Below are 17,127 nucleotides of genomic sequence, written 5' to 3'. Positions count from 1 at the left end.
TATTTTAATTTTAGCGAGTAAGGCTAATTTTTAAAAGTTTTGTGTGCTTAATAATTCTTGTCACTCACATTCTCGCCGACTCCCGCCCCGGTCCACCGCGTCCATTTCTGGGCGTTTGTTTGCGGAGGGTGAGGAGGAGCCTAGCACTTCCGGGCTCCGGGCTGCCGGGTCAGCGTTCTAGTTGCGCTGTAGGCGATGTGTATTAATCTGCAGCTTCACGCAGTCGCGCTGTGGAGAAGAGTCTTGCCGGTGGCAGTGGCAGGCTCTATCCGCTCGCGCTGTGTTCTACTACTGTGTCACACTGTTAGCGCTGATCTATAGCGTGTTATTTTAATTTTAGCGAGTAAGACTAATTTTTAAAAGTTTTGTGTGCTTAATAATTCTTGTCACTCACATTCTCGCCGACTCCCGCCCCAGTCCGTCTCGTCCATTTCTGGGCGTTTGTTTGCGGAGGGTGAGGAGGAGCCTAGCACTTCCGGGCTCCAGGCTGCCAGGTCAGCGTTCTAGTTGCGCTGTAGGCGATGTGTATTTAATCTGCAGCTTCACGCAGTCGCGCTGTGGAGAAGAGTCTTGCCGGTGGCAGTGGCAGGGTCTATCCGTTCGCGCTGTGTTCTACTACTGTGTCACACTGTTAGCGCTGATCTATAGCATGTTATTTTAATTTTAGCGAGTAAGGCTAATTTTTAAAAGTTTTGTGTGCTTAATAATTCTTGTCACTCACATTCTCGCCGACTCCCGCCCCGGTCCGCCGCGTCCATTTCTGGGCGTTTGTTTGCGGAGGGTGAGGAGGAGCCTAGCACTTCCGGGCTCCGGGCTGCCAGGTCAGCGTTCTAGTTGCGCTGTAGGCGATGTGTATTTAATCTGCAGCTTCACGCAGTCGCGCTGTGGAGAAGAGTCTTGCCGGTGGCAGTGGCAGGCTCTATCCGCTCGCGCTGTGTTCTACTACTGTGTCACACTGTTAGCGCTGATCTATAGCGTGTTATTTTAATTTTAGCGAGTAAGGCTAATTTTTAAAAGTTTTGTGTGCTTAATAATTCTTGTCACTCACATTCTTGCCGACTCCCGCCCCGGTCCGTCGCGTCCATTTCTGGGCGTTTTTTTTGCGGAGGGTGAGGAGGAGCCTAGCACTTCCGGGCTCCGGGCTGCCAGGTCAGCGTTCTAGTTGCGCTGTAGGCGATGTGTATTTAATCTGCAGATTCACGCAGTCGCACTGTGGAGAAGAGTCTTGCCGGTGGCAGTGGCAGGCTCTATCCGCTCGCGCTGTGTTCTACTACTGTGTCACACTGTTAGCGCTGATCTATAGCGTGTTATTTTAATTTTAGCGAGTAAGGCTAAATTTTAAAAGTTTTGTGTGCTTAATAATTCTTGTCAGTCTCATTCTCGCCGACTCCCGCCCCGGTCCGCCGCGTCCATTTCTGGGCGTTTGTTTGCGGAGGGTGAGGAGGAGCCTAGCACTTCCGGGCTCCGGGCTGCAAGGTCAGCGTTCTAGTTGCGCTGTAGGTGGTGTGTTTTTAATCTGCAGGTTCACTCAGTCGCGCTGTGGAGAAGAGTCTTGCCGGTGGCAGTGGCAGGCTCTATCCGTTCGCGCTGTGTTCTACTACTGTGTCACACTGTTAGCGCTGATCTATAGCGTGTTATTTTAATTTTAGCGAGTAAGGCTAATTTTTAAAAGTTTTGTGTGCTTAATAATTCTTGTCACTCACATTCTCGCCGACTCCCGCCCCGGTCCACCGCGTCCATTTCTGGGCGTTTGTTTGCGGAGGGTGAGGAGGAGCCTAGCACTTCCGGGCTCCGGGCTGCCGGGTCAGCGTTCTAGTTGCGCTGTAGGCGATGTGTATTTAATCTGCAGCTTCACGCAGTCGCGCTGTGGAGAAGAGTCTTGCCGGTGGCAGTGGCAGGCTCTATCCGCTCGCGCTGTGTTCTACTACTGTGTCACACTGTTAGCGCTGATCTATAGCGTGTTATTTTAATTTTAGCGAGTAAGACTAATTTTTAAAAGTTTTGTGTGCTTAATAATTCTTGTCACTCACATTCTCGCCGACTCCCGCCCCAGTCCGTCGCGTCCATTTCTGGGCGTTTGTTTGCGGAGGGTGAGGAGGAGCCTAGCACTTCCGGGCTCCGGGCTGCCAGGTCAGCGTTCTAGTTGCGCTGTAGGCGATGTGTATTTAATCGGCAGCTTCACGCAGTCGCGCTGTGGAGAAGAGTCTTGCCGGTGGCAGTGGCAGGCTCTATCCGCTCGCGCTGTGTTCTACTACTGTGTCACACTGTTAGCGCTGATCTATAGCGTGTTATTTTAATTTTAGCGAGTAAGGCTAAATTTGAAAAGTTTTGTGTGCTTAATAATTCTTGTCACTCACATTCTCGCCGACTCCCGCCCCAGTCCGCCGCGTCCATTTCCGGGCGTTTGTTTGCGGAGGGTGAGGAGGAGCCTAGCACTTCCGGTCTCCGGGCTGCCAGGTCAGCGTTCTAGTTGCGCTGTAGGCGATGTGTATTTAATCTGCAGCTTCACGCAGTCACGCTGTGGAGAAGAGTCTTGCCGGTGGCAGTGGCAGGCTCTATCCGCTCGCGCTGTGTTCTACTACTGTGTCACACTGTTAGCGCTGATCTATAGCGTGTTATTTTAATTTTAGCGAGTAAGGCTAATTTTTAAAAGTTTTGTGTGCTTAATAATTCTTGTCACTCACATTCTTGCCGACTCCCGCCCCGGTCCGTCGCGTCCATTTCTGGGCGTTTGTTTGCGGAGGGTGAGGAGGAGCCTAGCACTTCCGGGCTCCGGGCTGCCAGGTCAGCGTTCTAGTTGAGCTGTAGGCGATGTGTATTTAATCTGCAGCTTCACGCAGTCGCCCTGTGGAGAAGAGTCTTGCCGGTGGCAGTGGCAGGCTCTATCCGCTCGCGCTGTGTTCTACTATTGTGTCACACTGTTAGCGCTGATCTATAGCGTGTTATTTTAATTTTAGCGAGTAAGGCTAAATTTTAAAAGTTTTGTGTGCTTAATAATTCTTGTCACTCACATTCTCGCCGACTCCCGCCCCGGTCCGCCGCGTCCATTTCTGGGCGTTTGTTTGCGGAGGGTGAGGAGGAGCCTAGCACTTCCGGGCTCCGGGCTGCCAGGTCAGCGTTCTAGTTGCGCTGTAGGCGGTGTGTATTTAATCTGCAGGTTCACTCAATCGCGCTGTGGAGAAGAGTCTTGCCGGTGGCAGTGGCAGGCTCTATCCGCTCGCGCTGTGTTCTACTACTGTGTCACACTGTTAGCGCTGATCTATAGCGTGTTATTTTAATTTTAGCGAGTAAGGCTAATTTTTAAAAGTTTTGTGTGCTTAATAATTCTTGTCACTCACATTCTCGCCGACTCCCGCCCCGGTCCACCGCGTCCATTTCTGGGCGTTTGTTTGCGGAGGGTGAGGAGGAGCCTAGCACTTCCGGGCTCCGGGCTGCCGGGTCAGCGTTCTAGTTGCGCTGTAGGCGATGTGTATTTAATCTGCAGCTTCACGCAGTCGTGCTGTGGGGAAGAGTCTTGCCGGTGGCAGTGGCAGGCTCTATCCGCTCGCGCTGTGTACTTCTACTGTTTCACACTGTTAGCGCTGATCTATAGCGTGTTATTTTAATTTTAGCGAGTAAGGCTAATTTTTAAAAGTTTTGTGTGCTTAATAATTCTTGTCACTCACATTCTCGCCGACTCCCGCCCCGGTCCGTCGCGTCCATTTCTGGGCGTTTGTTTGCGGAGGGTGAGGAGGAGCCTAGCACTTCCGGGCTCCGGGCTGCCAGGTCAGCGTTCTAGTTGCGCTGTAGGCGATGTGTATTTAATCTGCAGCTTCACGCAGTCGCGCTGTGGAGAAGAGTCTTGCCGGTGGCAGTGGCAGGCTCTATCCGCTCGCGCTGTGTTCTACTACTGTGTCACACTGTTAGCGCTGATCTATAGCGTGTTATTTTAATTTTAGCGAGTAAGGCTACATTTTAAAAGTTTTGTGTGCTTAATAATTCTTGTCACTCACATTCTCGCCAACTCCCGCCCCGGTCCGCCGCGTCCATTTCTGGGCGTTTGTTTGCGGAGGGTGAGGAGGAGCCTAGCACTTCTGGGCTCCGGGCTGCCAGGTCAGCGTTCTAGTTGCGCTGTAGGCGATGTGTATTTAATCTGCAGCTTCACGCAGTCGCGCTGTGGAGAAGAGTCTTGCCGGTGGCAGTGGCAGGCTCTATCCGCTCGCACTGTGTTCTACTACTGTGTCACACTGTTAGCGCTGATCTATAGCGTGTTATTTTAATTTTAGCGAGTAAGGCTAATTTTTAAAAGTTTTGTGTGCTTAATAATTCTTGTCACTCACATTCTCGCCGACTCCCGCCCCGGTCCGCCGCGTCCATTTCTGGGCGTTTGTTTGCGGAGGGTGAGGAGGAGCCTAGCACTTCCGGGCTCCAGGCTGCCAGGTCAGCGTTCTAGTTGCGCTGTAGGCGATGTGTATTTAATCTGCAGCTTCACGCAGTCGCGCTGTGGAGAAGAGTCTTGCCGGTGGCAGTGGCAGGCTCTATCCGCTCGCGCTGTGTTCTACTACTGTGTCACACTGTTAGCGCTGATCTATAGCGTGTTATTTTAATTTTAGCGAGTAAGGCTAAATTTGAAAAGTTGTGTGTGCTTAATAATTCTTGTCACTCACATTCTCGCCGACTCCCACCCCGGTCCGCCGCGTCCATTTCTGGGCGTTTGTTTGCGGAGGGTGAGGAGGAGCCTAGCACTTCCGGGCTCCGGGCTGCCAGGTCAGCGTTCTAGTTGCCCCTACTGCCTATAAATGTGTGTTGGCCAGCGACCGCGCAGGGGACGCGTGCAGCGGGCGCGCCGGAAGCGCGCCGAAGTCGAGCCAAAGTCAAGCCCGTCTGCGCCCGTCCGCGGCCGGACGGGGCGCGGGGCCATACACCCTGGTCAACCGAAGCCCCTTCACATACGGTATGATAAACAATCTCTGTTGAAACTTCGTCCTGCTATAACTCTACCATGTCTACACTCTATGGAGGCTCTATCAATACACAATTGTCCTATGTGCCCTTTTACTCCAGAAACTGGCTCCATAAAAGAACCCCCTAAAAGCCTGATAAAAGCGGCGCTGCTTAACTGCAGATCTCTCAGTAAACACTGCATCCAAATTTATCATCTACTCGAGGATGAAGCACTCGATATTTTGCTATTAACTGAAACCTGGCTTGGCGAACAGTCTGACCCAGACATTATAGAGGCGTTGCCTCCTGGCTATTCCCTCTCCAGGCTTGACAGGCAGGACGGTAGGGGCGGAGGAATAGCTATCGCTGTTAGAGCTCCACTGGAATGCTCCTTATCTCCCCTGACAATTGACCACTGTGAAGCTGCTTCCTTCACTATCATACTGGGGCCTCAACACTCCCTATCAGGTATTCTTGATACAGACCCCCAGGCAGACTGTTTGACTTTACAGCTAGCCTAGTAGAGGCTACAGCACACCTCGCCTTGAGGAAATCTAGACTCTTAGTGCTTGGCGACATGAACATTCACTTTGACGATGTCCTTGACAAAGATGCCTCCTTCATAAAAGCAGAATTACTTTCCCTGCAGCTAGCTCTTAAAAACCAGGACCCTACTCACAGACAAGGTCACCTGCTCGACCCTGTATTTGGTAACTGGAGTGGAGTGGAAGCGCTTCCTCCAATACCTGTTCCCTGGTCGGACCACTTTGTCATTCCCTTACAAATATGGGTGTCTGAGTCTGAAACTAGGAAAGATAGCACGCAGATCTACCAATGTCGAAAGTGGAAAAACTTTAACTTAGACACCTTCATCGACAAACTTGAAGCGGCAGGACCTCCTGGAGGGTCCGACTGCGAGACCGCCTACACATGCCTTAAGAACTGTGTCCTAACTGCCCTAGACAATACCGCTCCCGTTCGTAGGTCAGTAATCAGCAAGAAGATGAGAAAACCCTCCCCGTGGTTTACATCAGAACTTCAGGCTGCCAAATCTGCATGCAAAAAACTGGAACGCGAATGGCACACCAACTTTTGCCCTTCAGCTAAAAACCATTATAAAAAAGCGCAAACAAACTACTACAAACTAATTCGTTCCGCTAAAGCACTTCATTATAAGACCCGCATTGGAGAGGCTGAGAACTCCTCAAAGGAGCTTTTTAAAATTTTTAAAGAAATCTCTGTGGTAACTAATGATAACATAGCCCAGAATGACTCTGTTGAAACGTGCAATGATATTGCTAAATACTTTGCCAGTAAAATTACCAACATCTACGCAAACTTCTCTAATGATTTGCCCTCGGGCTCTGACTTTACTGAGAACTTGGAGATCACTCATGCTAAGACATGCCTAAATTGCTTTTCAGTCCCTTCTACTACAACATTAACAAGTATCTGTAAAAGCATTAAATCAGGCTCCCCTCTGGATCCTGCCCCTCCCAAGATACTAGCAGCTAGCCTCAAAGTCTTAGTACCATACTTTAGACACATTCTCCAACTCTCTTTTTCTACGGCCACCCTCCCTGCGGAGTGGAAGAAAGCCATTGTACTTCCGATAAAGAAAAAACCGAATATAAGTCAGGACATCCTAGAAAACCTGCGGCCCATCTCGTTGCTGCCTTATCTGGCGAAGGTGGCCGAAAAAATAGCTAACAGCCAACTCATGGCCCATCTAGAGTCTAATAATGCCTTCCACAGTTCTCAATCAGGGTTTAGGTCAGGATACTCCACTGAGACCGCCCTTCTGAGAGCGACCGAAACCTTGCGGGCAGGCGCTGATGAGGGCCAGACCATGGCATTGATTATGCTTGACCTTAGTGCCGCGTTCGACACTGTGGCACATTCCATCTTGCTGCAGTGTCTGAACAAAGCCGGGGTCACCCAGGGAGCACTGGGCTGGTTGAAAGCTTTCTTTACCAACCGCTGCTTCCAGGTTCAGAGAGGCATGTACCTCTCTGATAGCATAGCCTTAGAACAGGGGGTACCTCAGGGCTCTGCCCTGAGCCCCACCCTGTTCAATCTTTACATGGCCCCCCTGGCTGAAGTGGTTCAATCGTTCGGCATTGAATTAGTTTCATATGCGACGATACCCAACTTCTCATCTCCCTGTCCCAAGCCCCCTCCATTGCTGCGGACAACTTTAAAACCTGCATGCAGGCTCTTGCAGGATGGATGACCCAACACTGCCTGAAGCTAAATGGTTCAAAAACGGAGGTTCTGGTAATTGGAGGCAGGGATACGAGCTGGACCAAGGAGTGGTGGCCATCATGTCTGGGGCCGTTACCCACTCCCTGCAAAGCAGCCAAGAACCTGGGTATCTGGGTTGATCCCAGACTCTCTTATGACAGCCATGTGCACAAAGTGGTAGGGAAATGCTTCGGGGTTATGAAGACCCTGAACCGTACCCTAGACCTCCTCCCTCTTGAAGCCAGGCGCACTATGACCCAAGCTCTAGTGACCTCGAGGATAGACTATGGCAATGTGCTTCTCCTCGGAACAACGCAAAAAAACATCAGGAGACTCCAAGTACTCCAAAATACGGCAGCACGCCTAGTCCTTAGACTCCCAAAAAGAGCAGCCTCTAAACCTGCTCTAGCCACTCTGCATTGGCTTCCCATAAAAAAGAGAGTCCTATTTAAAGCACTTCTCATGTGCTACAGGATCGTCTCACACAAAGCTCCCCCCTACATGACCGATCTGGCTATCCCCTACGAGCCTAACAGAACTCTCCGCTCTGGGGGAACTGGATTGCTTAAAATTCCCCGCATCAAGAAAGCCAGAATGGGTGGTTGCTCTTTTCGTGTAGTGGCTGCCAAAGAATGGAACTCTCTCCCCATGAGCATCAGACTAGCGGATACAGAGACCATGTTCAGAAAACATCTGAAAACCCATCTGTTTTCCCTATAATTTCCTCTCCTGGCCCTGACCTTTCTCCACAGCGCGGGGACACGCTGTGATGGCGTCACCATGCGCTTTACAAGCCCCTTTATTATTATAGACATGCTCAGAAATGTTAGTATCGTGTTCGTCCACTATCTCAGCTGACCAGACATGTTTTCTTGTTTTTGTTACAAATGCTATGCTTATAATATGGACCATTGCTATAGGAGTTGCCATGCTTTTATTTCAGCTGTGGAGGGATTCATAATATCAACAAGTGAATGGAGATAATGCTTTTCTTGCTATTATTGTTTAAACATATTCAAGCATTCCTGTCTGCAAGTATTGCATTTATTTTATAAATAATGGCAATTGCATACACAGGTATCAGTCCATTATATTGGAGGGGCTTTGCACTAGGACAATCAAGCCAGAGGTCATGCCAGCTTGTAGAGGTGAGCCTTTCAATGCTGATCACTCCCAGTAACCCCTTTGATAGAGAATAGCTAAACAGCTGTTTTATACCAAGAGAAGGTATTGTTGTATAGCATTTTAGTGAAATTTTCCTGATTCATGCCCTTATATAGGTATAAATCACATTGTCTGTATATAGCCATAGAAATCATAACCATATTTAGACATAGCCCATGCATTCCAAATACAGGCATGGATACTTTCACTAGTTCTGAAAAGCCACAGCGATTTCTTGGAAAACTCGGCTTCAGCAGTTAGGGACTTCCCCTTGCTTGAATATTGATTTCTCCAAGAACTCATGGAGTTTTCATAGAACTGAGACTCTTTGATGATGTTATTATGCCCACCTTTACGTCAAGCTCGGCACCTTCAAGGTATAAATTTGCCCACACTTGCCCTACCAAACACACAGTGGTTTGGAGCACTTCGGCTATCTACTTGCTCGACGCATCTCGCTACAGCAAGTGCCGAAGGAAGCCGACTCTCCAGCTGACGCACTGAGAAAGACGCTGTCTTTTCTCTTGCCGAGAAATCCAACTCCAGTGTTTCCAAGCTCCCCTTGTGGGGTGTTGAGAAATCGAGTCCCGAGACAAAGAGATACCAGACCTTCTTCATTCTAAAGCAAGGTACGGAGCTGATTAGACCCTAAGAGAAATCTTGGATAAATTCTTGGCAAAAGAATACTAAACTTATGCTACACCACACTTACTTCTTCCCTCGTACTAGACTTAGGTTAGGTACATCGGGGTAGGCACCAGTGAGTACTTTTAATATTTATTTATTTATGTATGTATTTTATGGCTTAGAAACCATACTATGCTTTCACAGCATTATTTTATAATACTCTTCTTGCTGTACGGATTATACTTTACAGCCAGTATTACGATTGTAGCAGTTCATTTCTTCTGCATGAGAAAGAAGACTGTTCAATAAATACTTTTATTGAAAACGCCTATCTCTCTATTTCTCTGCACCTCTGATGAAACGAATCATGCACGATTGACTGAGTAAAATATCTATCTATTGTTTCCACGACTCTGAAGATACGTTTTATAATGGGGAAACAAAGTTGTCATGTTTATGCGGTTGTCAGAAACGAATCCCTTCTTGTTCATTCGAGAAAGTTTCTCTTGACCTCTGAGTTAGCTGGCACTCACAATTAAGTTTAATATATTCGATAGAGACCTAGTCAACCTAAGTCCTACGTCACATCTATAGGAGAAATGATTCCAATGGGCAGAGCCTATTGGGAATATAGGAACTACACTACAGTATGCCATGTGATCCATTCAAAGAAACTGGGTTTATAGGTTTTTTGCTCACCGCTTACTACTTACCGTTTCTGCTAAAATTGAGCTTTACCGCTAGAAAATGCTCTTGGGTATTAGGATGCTAGGGATTTGCTCACCATACTAGTAGTTCTTATTTAGTTTTCACATACCATGTCATGCATTACTGCTTTTATTTCTGCATTCTGTGTGGTTACTGTTCATATTTTGTGCACTAGATGTGCGTTTTTGAAATAAACATTTTAAAGTACATTCCCTGTTTCTTTGTGCTATCTTGAGTGCTGTATTCATTTATGATAGAGGGTTTGGAGTTCCACTGCGCCCTTGAACACATATAGATGGATTAATTGTGACCACAAAACATTGCCTGCACAGTATTGTTCAATGGGTTTTGTGTGAGTCGCAGTCCACCTGGATTTTTAATTCATAATGGTGCATTGAACTGAGTCCTTGTGACAAGAGTATTAACATGTACATCTGGTCCCACTTTGTATGTGTTCAGTACAGTACACCGCACATGCAATTTTGGAACAAAAAAAGAGTTTTGTCTTCTTTGCACCTACCTCAAAGAGGTGTAATGTTTTGGCATAAAGCCCTTTCTACAAATGTTAGTAGCTAGGTCTTTGCATCAAACACCATGGGTAGTTGAATGGGAATGCCCATGTATCACTCATGGAACAACCCATTGATGCAAAGAAATACAAAGCAGTGCAAAGCATAGAACGTTTTTGCACTAGAAAGTAATTAGTTTATGAACACGTTGTGTCACTTTGTGTCATTTGTGTGAGTTTCCACTAGTGCAAGGCCTTGATAAATCTGCCCCAAATGCGTATTTGCAGAAGAAATGGTTGCATAATTAACACAGCTATGTGAGACTCCTGAGTGCACAGTAACCCTGTGTAAATAGATATTTAGCTTTTCATGAGTGACATGCAGGAGAGTGTTTGGGTTATCCAGGGAAATAAAACTGAGGGAATATAAAAAAAGGTGCATAACTGTCTATGTTCATGCAGATTTGGAAATGCAGTTTTGCTCTCCTATGTGACCTAAGTAACGTTTGATTGTACCTGGAATATATTGTCCAGAATGTGCACAAAATGTGGAAGGAACTGCGCTGAGCAGTTCAGTTTATAATTCATAAAAGAGCCAAGGGGTGTAAGGCATTTTTGGAAGAGAGTGAGAGTGACAACCACCAACCTCTATGATGCTATTTACCGGTTGTATGACATTACAACACATGCTTTTACCCTGTATGCCGTTACAGCGACTTGCTGTCGTAGAGCGCTGGAAGTAGAAATAGTATAATTAACTATTCTAACTCCATTCTGTGCAACAGTAGGGAAGGTGTTGGAGTTAAATCCAACACCTTATAGCCCCTACAGCAAGCCATTTCGTTGAAATGATATACAGGGTAAAAGCATGCGTTGTAACGGTTGTTTACCCAATATACCACCTGCATGCAGCACCTGATGAATGACAGGGATTCGGGCTACGGCTGCTGAAAAGGATGTGGTAATTCTGGGTCTGGCAAGTTGATGCTCATTTCATGAGGGTAAACTCATGAGCTTATTAATTTATGGAGAAATACCGGCCGCATCGCTACTTCCGGTGTTGACATTTCCCCACAGATTTAACAGGGGTCTCGCAGCAGTGCCTTAGTGAGTTAGATAAGTGTAGCACTTAGAGTATGAAAAGGGGCACTTTCTCGCGGGATTTGACACCGCGCAAGTTCTATGATGAATTACACACGCCGTATTCCTGCCAGGACAGCGTTTCCTTGCACTTCACAGGTTGCTACCGGATGGAGCAACCTGCAGTGGGGTCTCTAAGTGAATCGTCCATCGCCATCAGCCCCTTCGAGTGGGCTATACCCGATTTAAGAACCAGACGTTCTGTGACAGCCATTTCAAAGTTCATCATTGCCTGGTACATAAAGTGGCCAATACAATAATATACACTGCAAGAGATACTGCATATTTCAATTAAGATCTTGTTGGTCCTGAGGAGAACCCTGATAATCACAGGGCTCGAAACGCGTCGACCTTGCGCCCTCTTAAGTCAAGCAAACACATTCTAATTCAAGTGGTTATGTTTATTGCACATATAGTTTGGGATTCAAGTGTATAAATGTATATAGTGGTGCATTAGAATTGGTTTCAATATTTTTGTGTAGGTTGACGGAGTGGGCCGTTGTGTCCTCGGAGGGAAGCCCTTGCATACAATTGCGAATCCACTTGGGCTACTCCCGCCGTAGTATGGATGAATGTTTAGAGTGGGCTATGAATCGTTAGGGAGTGTGAAACAGATGGGTGAGAACATTGGATGTGTAAGGTGTGTTATTTTTTTTGTAAATCTTTATTTCGGCGTTGTAGCCATAAAAGTAAGACACACGTGTTTAAAACATACATAGATGACATAATCTCATTTTTACATCCATAATTTGATGGAGATATTGCAAAAAACAATGAAAAAATATCGCATGGAGCTAATTTATGATGTTCAAAACAGTTAAAAATATACCAAAACTGTTCCTCCTGTTTAGTAATTTATACAATGGTCGATAGAGTTCGTCGCTTCAGCCACACAGCTGCCAGGAATTTTGATATCCCAGGGAACTAGTTTATGATGTTAAAAACAGTTAAAAATATACCAAGAACTGGTTATAAAAGCTCATAAAACTTGTATTTTAAAAAAAAACTGTTCCTCCTGTTTAGTAATTTATACAACAGTCAATAAAGTTCGTCGCTTGAGCCACATAGCTGCCACGAATTTTGATACAGCGAATACAGTGGATCTTGTAACATCTGATTTAAGTATTCGAAATGCATACATACAATGGACAAACCCCAGATTTTTACACAAAGGTACGAGCCAATACCTCCTGGGCTTGCGATATGCGGGACAAAAAAATAGAACATGAAGATCATTTTCATTGTCGCAATTAAATCCAGGGCAGTTTTTTGGAGCGGAGGTGGACCATCTACTCGTAAAGGCTCTTAGCGGCAAGGTTCCATATCTCCATTGCAGATACAATTTCCTGGCTAAAATGGGATAAATGTCATCCAAGAAGTACTCAAAATTATAAACATCTTTAGTCTTTAAAAAAAAGATCAGTTAAGATGCCCGCCTGGTGATTTTGAAGGGCAAAGTCCATTTTGCTGTCATAAAACAGTCTCGAAAGGTGTTTACGAGAAATCACGTTACAGCTGTTTTCGGGGTCATCCCATAAAGCTGGTATACCCAGCCTTCCGCATTCGTTCTTTATATACGTGAGCCAGGGTATTTTATTTATCTTGGGCATGCTTAATATTTCTACCAGTTCCCGCCTTTAATTTGATAGCTCAGGTGTTACCCCGAGCCTTCGCCAAAACTTTAGGGGTTTGACGCCGAGGCTCATGGGCAATCGGACTCACGCCCAAGTCTGGCCTCAGTGGGAGGAGTGGAGTGCTGGGTGGTAGGGCCAATAATTGTCTTAGAAATGTATTTTCTGTTGTGCTAATATCAGGCTTGCATGCATAGCCCCATAGTTCACCCCCATACATCACCGCCCCCCTAGCTTGTGTTTTATAGATCTCCAACAGAGGTCCAATGGGCTTTATGGTCGACTTATTAGCAAGCTTAAGAATGCCACCTGCCAAATGGGCCAGTTTCAATTGGGACTTAGTTTGCTGGGGGGGCCACGTCATGCCCTCATTGATAGTTACACCCAGGTAATCAAAAGTCTGGACCCTCTCCAATTTAGTGGTACCTATACTTGGATTTGGGTGTGTAGTAGTAGGTGGGTTAAAAATCATAAATGGTGTTTTTAATGCATTTATCTCCAACCCCCGCTCACTACAAAAAGACTCAAATCCATCCAGTATACGTTGAATCCCCAATTGGGGATTTTGAAAGCAGGAGGGTGTCATCTGCAAACATGATTGGAGGGACCCTGTTTCCCGCCACCTTTGGGGCATCGGTGTTTCGGACCGCATTCAGATGAGTGATCACTCCATTGACGTAGAGGCAGAACAGGGTCGGTGCCAAGACACATCCCTGCCGTACCCCCCTGTCCACGGGGAATCTTGGTGTCAAAGCTCCATTTCTCCCGCACCTAACCCGGGCAAACTTTGCTTCATGGAGCCTCATCAGCATATTCAAGAGATGAGGCGGTATTCCCAACTCTAAAAGCACAGACCACAGTTTCCGTCTTGGGAAAAAGTCAAAGGCAGTGCGTAGGTCTACGAACACTATGTAGAGGCTGCCACCCTCGAACGTGACCGTCTTCCAGAAAAGAAGGGATAAAAGGAAGATTTGGTCCATGGTGGACGTGTTTTTCCTAAACCCCGCCTGATAGGGGCTCATGACCGAGTACTCTTCTATCCAGTCCTGCAAGTGATTTAGAATTAACCTCGCAAAGATCTTTTGCGGAACATCTATGAGGCTGATGGGCCTGTAGTTGGCTGGGAGCAGAGCAGAACCCTTCTTAAATATAGGGACTATCTCTGTGCCCAGCCAAGTACAGGGCTCATCCATGCCTCTCCGTACTGCATTAAACAGAATAGATAAATATGGGGCCCATATCCTTGGTTCGTGTCTAAAGAGGTCTCCCGGAAGTTTGTCCAAACCCGGGGCTTTACCTCGGGTAACTTTACCAATTGCTTCAAGAACTTCTTCCAAGGTGAACTCAAGGACCTCAGAATGCGGGGTGAAAAACAAAGTCCTATCAATTCCCCCATTTTCAGGACCCTCAACTGAGCTGTACAAAGTGCGAAAATGCTCCTCCAAGACGTCTGCTGCTATGTTTGGAGTAATTGCCGACACGGGCTCACCAGAACCAGTGTTGACAATGGACCAGAATTCCCGGGAGTTTCTAGACGCAAGGGCAGCTGTTAAATTTGTCCATTTATCATGGTCCCACTCTGTCTTGGCATGCTCAATCAGCCGTCTATATTCTACTCTCCTTGCCTTTATTTGGGGTTTGTTGTTATTCAGTTTGAGTGCCTGTATTAGCTCGGTGTTAGCCTTTCTACATGATGCATTGTACCAAGAGGTCGGATGGGGCCTCTTGGTCCTTTTGGGTGCCAGGGGGTTAAGCGCTTCAGCTAAGGTGTTTATTAGGGCGACGTGGAGTGCCTGTAATTTATAGTAGTAGTCGGTGGGGCATGGTTGTTTAATTAAAGCACACACCTCATCAAATACAGGAACTATCCGGGAGTACAAATTAGATATTTCTTCCGGTGTGTGCTATCAGTTTATCCCACCTAACTCTTCGCCTATTGTTGGAGATAATGATCCTGGTGTCTGGTTCCTCGGAGCTCGCCAGAGTGTCATTTATCAATCCAACAGAACTCAGCTCCAGGATTATAGCGTTGTGATCACTCTCGACTCTAGGGGTGACCAAAAAGTCAATGACCCGGGGCCATAGCCTTGTTTCAACCAGGATATAATCCAGGCGTGACTCATGGCCCACTTTATTGAATGTGCACTTTGCTGGCATGTCCAAAGGCATGCGACCGTTGCAAGCCCATAATGAGTGGTTCAAGGTTAGGGATGTAATTTGAATGGCTAGGGGGGACCATTACCCCGACACAGGAGCCTGGCGGAATTGCCCAATAGTCATCCTCTGCCATAGAGACGCCATCCCTTAGACCAGCCAGGGGCTCGTAATGACAATTCAAATCACCCCCCACCACAAGGTATACGTCACTTGGGATAGTATGTAGAAAAGAAGACAACTCCTCAATAGTAGGAGATTCATTGGCTGCACTAACCGGGTGCGCATATACATTAACAAGTGCAAGCTTACAAAGTTTGGGCCATTCGAGGACAAAGCATTGCACGTCTTCAGAGTGGGTGGTCAATGTCTTAGCCCTGCAGCCCAGGTGTGAACCCACCCAAATGGTGAGACCCCCTGACGGGCGTCCCTTCCCTCCCCATCGCGCCGGCACATTAAACAATACAAAACCCCTGCGTAGCTGGTCATCTCGGGCCCATGTCTCATGGAAGAGGCATACATCGCTTTTATATATAAAAGATCCCCAATCCGGGGATGTCATTTTGTTAGGCAACCCCGCTACATTCCAGGACAGTATTCTTAGTATAGGTCGTTTTGCATCCCCAGAGGAACTCACAGCCCCTTCCCCTTCCCCACTACTCCCTTTCGATCGTGCCTGCTCCTGCCGGGATATCATTTAGGTCAGTTATGTTAGCAGCTGGGGATGGTTCGCTAGGGTCCCTATTAGCGAGTAGTGGGAGAGCTTGCGTAGCTATGAGATTTGTACTCTCCCTAATATGGCCCATGGGGCTACCTGATAGGTTGTGTATTATTGAGCGACCTCTAGATGGAGTTGGTAATATGGTCCCTCCGTTTTTATGCCCATACCCCACTGTAACGACCTGGTAGGATTGTAGTCAATCGACCAAATCCAAACAGCTGTACCGATTGTGGGTTGGAATGTGGGGGAATATATGGGGTTGGATAAACCTGTCCCTATTGGACCTGCCCACCCCTTTGTGTGCCACTCTCGTCCAATCAGATTCCCTCCCATAATTAAGACAGGGGAAATAGAGGGGTAAAAATGGGACATAGGAAATGTTTGCATAGCGGTGGCAGTATCCCGATGGACCCGATCACATATATGGGATACTATCCTGGGGTCCCTGAAGTTTACCAGAATACAATCATCATTAGTGGTCTTTGGACTATGGCCCACCCAGGAGACCCTGCGCACCATAATGATCTCACTACTAACATAAGGTGGAAGCGGTGTGTTTTTGTTTAACCAGTCAGCAACTTTATTTTTGAGAGAAGTAAAGGATTCCCCATTCAGATCTTTTAACTTGGGAACCCCGGTGAGAACCACTACGTAAGGACTTGTGACTGGGGGTAGATCAATTCTGATTTTATGAGCCATGGCCGAGCCCTGTGAGAGATGGTGTGGCTCCTGGGATTTATCTTTATTGGTCATAGCTGCACTCTTGTGAGTAGAAGCACCACAAGAGTCCCGTCTGGTGGTCACTGCTAAGGGAGGCGGGGTGCTGGCGCTGGCTGGTTATATATCGTATACCTCCCTGGGTGTTATTTGTCATGTCGCCATTCACCACAGGAGTTGTGGTTTTCAAGCAGTTTGCTGTAGCGGAGGTTGCCTCCTCAATATTAACTAGCCTAAGCTCTATCTGAGAGGGTGAAAAAAGGACATAAAAAGATCCGCAATTTTTTGAATTAGTAAGTCCTCCCTATCTGGTATAACTGTGGGATGGTCCCTTCTCTTGGATTGAATGTGGATGGGATGACTAATGGGCTGATGTCCGGTGCATTAGGAGCCCCCATGTCCTTACCCGGACCAATATAGTCACTGGTGTTTGAATGTTTCGAAGTTTGGACTGCCTTCCACCTCCTTTTTGGGGACCACGTTTTCTCTTAGGCACTGCCCCCTCTCGGTTCCCCTGTGTCTGTCGGGTAATGGGCCTTGGTGGGCTGTCAACAACCAATATGTTCCCCTAGGCTAATACTGGGCTCGTC

Source organism: Lissotriton vulgaris, chromosome 8 (genome assembly GCF_964263255.1).
Source record: "Lissotriton vulgaris chromosome 8, aLisVul1.2, whole genome shotgun sequence".
NCBI lineage: Eukaryota > Metazoa > Chordata > Amphibia > Caudata > Salamandridae > Lissotriton > Lissotriton vulgaris.
This window is presented reverse-complemented; position numbering follows the sequence as displayed.